Raw genomic sequence first — 7,806 nt, 5'->3', positions numbered from 1 at the left:
ATAATATCACGTTATTACAATATACCGACTAAGATGATGGATCCATGGGGTCAGGAAAGCCAGAAGCAGGGCTGGAGAGGTACCTTTCATGTCCATTCACTGGAGGTGTGGCTCTATTGCATGGCGTTCCTCACATCAAGAAGCTGTTGATCAAAATCAATACAGCTCTTCCTGCATCAGGAGCCTGTGAAAGACTTCTTAGTCATGCAGGACTCCTGCCTACCCCTAACTCCTCCCTAACCCCCCTCCTGTTCACTGCCAAACGGTCACAGCTTCACAGCAAGAACCTTGAGAGCCAACTGCTGCTGAAGCTGAACCACCATTTCACTGACGGAAGAAACAATTTATGGTAAAGTGAGCCATACACATGTGTACATCCACATAGTGGAAATTTGTATTTGTCTTTTATAATTAGTTTTACTCTGATTTCAGTGTTTATTTGTGAGCGTAGTTTTTATTTGAAATATTTTCATTCTGATGTTTGTATCGCATGTTTTTAGTGTTTTCATATTACATTGTGTTAATCTGTCTATACTTCAGGGTATTTTAGTATACAAAGAACATTTCATAGTTTTGTTAGAATGTCTATTCCTGTGTAATTTTAGCACAGATGTGTTGTTTGTGGGGTTTTTTTTGTTTTTTGTTTTTTTTTTAATTCCTGCTGTCCACCTTGGGAATAAACTTTTCCTGATTATACCTGTTGCATCTCTGTGTCATTTGTTTCTGATTTACTTAATCCCTCCTTGTATTTAAAAGAACCACCCCTAGTATGACATTCTGGCGCATCAGCTGTAGTCATTTATGTTGAAGTTGCCTCGTTCTAATGTTTTCTCTGAGGCTGCTGTAAATGTGAATATGTTTACTGTGGGTTTTTCTTGAAAAAGCTTTACGTTGTGAACAACTGAAATCTTGAAATTAGAATTGTTGTGCCTTATTTTGTGGATCTTTTTACATATATTCCTTTTGAAAATACTAAAATGTGTATATTTATTTAGTTTTGTTTGTCTGATAGCATTTATTTATAAAATAAATCGGACATTTCAAACACTTACTCGCTACTTACTCAGTACTTGAGTAGTCTTTTCACCAAGTACTTTTTTACTCTTACTCGAGTAACTTTTTTGACGACTACTTTTCACTTTTACTTGAGTAATAATATTTTAAAGTAATGATACTCTTACTTGAGTACACTTTTTGGATACTCGACCCACCTCTGGTCTTCTGTTTTCTGATTGGCTGACCACCACTAAGTTTTTAATGACCTTTTAACTTTTACTGACTTTGGAGATTCTCCCATTTTCATACTATTAGACCTCAGTACTGCCTTTGATACCATAGATCAGGGGTCCCCAATCCCAGTTCACGAAGGCCGGTGTCCCTGCAGGTTTTAGATGTTTCCTTTATCCATCACAGCTGATTTAAATGGATAAATTACCTTCTCAACGTGTCTTGACGTTCTCCAGAGGCCTGGTAATGTTTACCCAGGGTGAGATCCAAAACCTGCAGGTACACCGGCCCTTGTGGACTGGGATTGGGTACCCCGGCCATAGATCATAGGATTCTTATCTCTCGGCTTGAGCACTGTGTCAGAATCAAAGGGACTGCATTGGAGTGGTTTAAATCTTAACTGTCCAACCCAAGTTTTTCAGTTAGATTGGGGTATACATCATCCTCAAGAGCCTCACTTTCTTGTGGGTTCCCCCAGGGGTCCATTCTTGGTCCAGTTCTCTTTGCTATTTATATGCTCCCCATGGAGTCAATTTTTAAAAAACAAGGCATCCCATTCCATTGTTATGCAGACGACTCACAGATTTACGTTTCAGTGGCAGGTAAATCTGTGAGTCCTCTGAAGGGTTTGCCAGATTGTTTGGAGGATGTTAAGGCATGGATGGCTTTAAACTTCCTTAACTTAAATCAACAGAAAATAGAGGTGATTTTGTTTGGTCCCTGTGACCACTGCGACTTTGGCCCTTTAGAAATTTATAAAAATCCCTTTGCGAGGAACCTAGGAGTGATTTTTGACTCTAATGTAACGTTTGATAAACAGATTAATGCTGTAACCAAGTCCCGTTTCTTTCATCTTCGTCTACTTGCTAAAGTAAGGCCATTTCTCTGTTTTAGAGAACTTCAGAAAGCTATCCATGCCTTCAATTCATCTGGCCTCGACTACTGTAATACTCTTTACTCTGGTGTTAATCTGTCATCAGTTAGCCGTCTACAGCTGGTCCAAAATGCTGCAGCACGGTTACTAACTGGCACATGCAAGCAAGACCACATATCCCCCATACTGGCATCATTACACTGGCTGCCAGCTAGTTTTAGAATTAATTTTAAGATTTTATTATTTGCTTTTAAGGTGTTGCATAGGTTAGCACCCTCATACCTTTCTGATCTTTTAAATTGGTACACTCCTGCAAGATCACTCAGGTCTGCGGCTCAATTACAGCTGGCTGTCCCGAGGTCCAGATTAAAGCACAGAGGAGATCGGGCCTTTGCTGTAACTGCTCCTAAACTGTGGAATGAACTGCCCCTTCACATCAGGACCTCCCCAACATTGGACACTTTTAAAACCCGTCTGAAAACTCACTTTTATTCCTTGGCTTTTAATATTATTTCTCACTCAAATCTTCTAATTTTATGATTCTTTTTCTTAACTCTTATCATATCTCTATCCCTATGTTTTTATTTCTTTTAATTATCTTTTAATTATCTCAATTGTACAGCACTGTACAGCTTGGTCAATGGTTGTTGTTTTAAATGTGCTATATAAATACATTTGACTTTGACAACAACAACACAACAAGCCACATTATTTGACAGACAGGATATCCTATCATATTCTAAGAGTGCACTATGGCAAAATGATAAAACAATGTCTCTGTGTAAAACATTTTCCAAATATAAAATCTTCCATAACTATTTGAAAAGGTAGAAAATTAATGATATAATTTCAGGTAAAATATCACTTTAATCACTCATTCTAATTACTGTTTAACTAAGCTCCTAATATCAGCTCAAGACCATATCAGTCCCAAAAAGCGCAGCTGATGTGAATTATGCATTCCAGGAGAGTCGAGGGAAATCTTCCCTGAAGAAACAAGAGCAAAGAGAGCTATAAGAATCTTTTTTTCACCAAATTCCTTCCAAACTTTTAATATAAACTTGCAGAATATTTCTAACAGATCTGAATGAGTGCTGTTCTGTCATCTATGCAGTTTGCTGCAGTAATAGTCAACATGTTAATTTGACTAAATGTCTCGTTGTTATGGATTTATTCTGAGCTCACCTGAAAGGAAATGTTTTGTTGGCCAATGCTTGTTTTTTTTTTTGTGGACTGAGTGTGTGTGTGTGTGACAGAGGAAGAGAGACAGAGAATAATGCAAATGTTTGTTATATCATTTCCTGACACCGTGTTTCAGGCACAACTGTAAGAGAGATGAACTCAGAGAGCCCATGTTTGTTGAAACACAGTAACAATTCAAATGTTAAGCTATGTTTTATTTCATCACTTTGCTCTGTGGAATCTGATAATGTGTAATTTTTCTCTCCTTTTCCATGTATGTGTAAAATCATCTGCTGTAATGTACTACACTGTATGTGTTTGTCACATGCTTAACAAACTCTCTCACACACAAACATAAACATTTTGCAAACATCTTTCTGGTAGTTCAGCATCCACTGTAAGCTAATAATAATAATAATAATAATAATAATAATAATAATAATAATAATACAGATGTGGTAATAACATTTTTTTAATGATTTTCTACAGTTACAGTTACGACTCTGCATGATTTTTTGTACATATGCTTTCTGAATGTTTGTGAGGTGATAATTAAGAGTTTGCCTTGGGCCAGCCATGTTAATGAGCAACAGTAAATACATGAGAAAAATGTATGAAGCAAAAGAGTATGCCAATGTGAGCAACAAACAACTTGTGCCAAATATTTATTTTATTTTATTTTATTTTCCAGAGTCCAGAAATTTACCACAAAGCTCTTTTTAAAATTTTCATTAACCTCAGATACAGTGGGTAAATTTATATATGGCTTCTTTCAAAATTAACTAAAACATCTTCTTTAATATTATCATTGCTGCTGATGTTTTAGTCTGTATTTATTTATCTTTTTTTTCATTTTATAATCGCAAATATATTTGAAGGTGATCTGGTGGATCCTGCCTGTAAAGCTACTGTTAAAAACACATAGTTTTACACGTCGTAGTGAAAGAATATTATTTTTAAGTTTGTGTGGAGGTTTTAGTGTGTACTGATTTGTTTCAGTACCACAAAAGTGATCAAAACTAAAACGGCTCCACCCTGGACTACTGCCTAATGCACAACAGGAATTTATTTCACGTCAGTTCATTACTTCAGATAAAAACTGCAATACACATGAACCACATATTTATAGTGGATTAATGCATGTATATTTCTTTCCCTGTGTAATGATTTTGTATTTGCTGTTAAATTATGATTGCATTATTAATAATATCAGCAAAAAACTGTGAACTCCATCTCTGATTTCTGACCTTGACTTTAATAAACTGATATTTAGTGAAGCTGCTCAATTTTTAGTTGTGTGAATTTTAAAACTGGATGAAAAGAAAGAAACAAATAAATGCAAGAACAGAGCAAAAAACATTGCTTTTAGTAGCGCACATGAAATAAGCACCATTAACATTATGTGAATGGGAAATTTTAAAATGAGGATTACGTGAAAACACAAAAGACTTCTTCTATGATAGGACAGACTGTTAAAATTGTTGGCATATAAATAACACACACGCACACACACACACACATGTGCAAACATGCGCGCGCGCGCGCGCACACATACACACACGCACACACAGTATAAATAAGGCTGCCCAACCAGAACTAACAAAGGCCCACTACAGACAGTCCTGTCAACACAGCGAGGGAGAGATACTGTGGTGTGTGTGTGGGTGTGTTATACTCCATGTTTGTTTATGTGTATATGCTCCTGTATATGTGTGTAGATTTCTTGTTGTGTGACTGTGTGTGGCTCCCTTTGCACACTAAGGAATGGTAATTGTCTCCAGTGAGTATCTCTTCTGCTTGTCATAAGCTACGCTCATCTACACTCAGGATATTGGTGTGTGTATGTGTGTGTGTGTGTGTGCGTGCGTGCATTGGAGAGAGACAGAGGGTGAGTTAGAGCTACAATGTGTGTGTCATAAGATTCGCTCATTTACTCTCAAAATATTGGACTGTGAATATGTGTGTTTGTGTCACATTTACATACTATTTGTGTCTATTTGTGTGTGTGGGTGTGTGTGTATAACGGAAAGGAGTGTGTGACAGTCAGGCAATGTGTATGTCAGAAGCTCATTGTGTGTGTGCTCTTTATGTCATGCTCATTTAGTCTCAGTAGCAGCAGAATGGGGAATTCCAATAATAATCATAAAACCTACTTTATTTTCTCTGTTTGAGGTGAGACGACTGTCTTTCCCCCTTGCTACCACTTTCCAGCCTGCTCAGCCAATCAACTCATACACACTCAGGTGCACACATAGACACATGCACAAATCCTCCTGTGTGCAGTTCTGCAGGCCCGGGCGATTGTCAGAGTTATTACATGGAGTGTTGTCTGCCTTGTTACAATTTCACTTTATGAGCTAAGAGCCTTGCACAGTCCCTCAATACTTAACATAGACAGCAGCTTAGACATTATTGTGTGTGTGTGTGTGTGTGTGTGTGTGTGTGTGTGTGTGTGTGTGTGTGTGTGTGTGTGTGTGTGCGCGCGTGCGTGCATGTGTGTGTGTCTACGGCTGCTGTTTTCTTTTTAACAGCATATGGCCACTAGGTACTGCACTATTTAGCAAACCCAACAATTTAATAAACACAGCAGGTGAGCGTGTGTGTGTGCACGAGCGCACGCGCGTGCTCATGCATGTGTCGCTAAACCAAAACAAAAGAAATATAACCAAAGAATAAAGGATGAATTGAGTGATTAACTCAAGGAGCCGTTACATGGGTTTTTATGTGACAGTCCATTAGATGAAGCAGGTTGAATTCATCACTCGTTGATTTCGATGTTAAATGCACAAGTCGCTGATAAGAAGGCCAGAAAAAGGGTAATTAATGTAACTGTAACAGATATTAAAGCTGTTTAAAGCATATATTTGGGTCAAAACTGGAGAATTAAATGTTGCATACCAGTATTTAGTATTGTAGCTCTGCTATATTTTAATATTCACCCAAGTTATTAAAATCCAGGGGTTCATGAATGAATGACATGAGCAGGTGATGCCTGGACATGTAAAGTTGCTACTTCTACTAAGAAAAAATTAAATGATCAATATATAATTAATCTACAATGTGTTAATTGTAAAAATAACAACATGTCATAAGCCAGTTTTGCATTATAAATAGAGACCTGTGTGCTGGAAAGGTTACGCCAGAATCCTTCCTGAAACTGCCTGAAAAAGATGCGTAGTGTGAGCTGTGCTCTCAGCTGGGTAAGGTACAGGGTGAAAAAGTTTATCACAAAGAAAAAGTGTGCCAATATTAAACTAGTTAATAGAGCATCATTGTCAACAATTCTGGGGGCTTGTTTCCCAAAAGCTTCTTAGGGCTAAGAAGATCATAAATTCCATCTTAAAAAGTGTTTCAAAGCACTGTAACCAAAGTCCCTCATCATAAGGTTTAAGTAAAGCTACCAGAAGAAACTCTGAAAACTCACCGACACTTATGTTATTGTTTTATTTTCTGTCTGCTTTCCTAATTGAAACATTTTTTAGGTTCTATTGTTATTTTTTTTAAAAAAACTTCTATTGTTCTTTGTTTTGCACGACTCACTCCCGAAATAAGGCTGGCTCTTACTGGGCTTCCTCCCAACAGTGCAACTGGGGCAGGTGCTCAAAGTTAAAAAGGGGCACATAAAACTAGGCTGAATAACAACAACCCACATTCATCAAGAATCTAATACGGAATCGTATCACAGTGTATCACTGTCATCAGGTGGGGACAATGCAAAGCAAACGTAGCCTATGGTTTACTGATGGGTACAGTGTTGCTGCTGCTCCTGCTGCTGATTGTGCTGGAGGGCAGGGCTGTCTTGATCTGAGACTGTAGACCTTAAAAAGTCCATAGGAGAGTTGGTAGCTGATTAAACAATAATAAAATGCAAAGATTGGTGACAGTGCTTGGAACCGTAAGGAAACAGATTAAAACACTGTGGGAAATAAACTGAAACTGGAATATTAGTACAGCAAGAAAAGGGTTATTGTGGTAGTGTAAGAATGTAACAAAAAAAATCTATACACATAAAACACACACACACACACACACACACACACACACACACACACACACACACACACACACACATTGACATTTTATACCTTTTCCAGAATACTGTATATACTATGGCCACAAGACTGCATCATGGTACTGAGCCAGAATGCTTCCCCTGTTGTTTATTCCTAGTGCCATAATAATAAAGTAAGAAGAACAAAAGAATTAAGTAATAAATTTAAAACAATGTATTTATCCTGATTCAATTTGTATCTACTGCAAGACAAAAAGCTTATTAAATGTAGAGTTACAATAATTTTGCTGCTGTAAAATCAGCATTTTTGTCATATTTGAAATATAAATCTAATATAATCTGTTTCTTAATGTATTTTTTTTTAAAACAGTGTGTGTGTGTGTGTTTTAATGTTGTAATTATAATAATTCCATATTTATGTGGATATGCATGTTAGATAGTTTTTAGTGAACTATAAAGCCCTGCAACTTACTTTAAAACTAAATATGTTCCCTAAAACGGTAACAAAGCT

This window comes from Mchenga conophoros, linkage group LG6 (assembly GCF_057382185.1).
Source record: "Mchenga conophoros isolate Kocher_MC1m ecotype Shallow Benthic linkage group LG6, M_conophoros_male_GT1.1, whole genome shotgun sequence".
In the NCBI taxonomy this organism is placed as follows: domain Eukaryota; kingdom Metazoa; phylum Chordata; class Actinopteri; order Cichliformes; family Cichlidae; genus Mchenga; species Mchenga conophoros.
The sequence above is the reverse complement of the archived record's forward strand: the minus strand, read 5'-3'. Positions refer to the sequence as shown.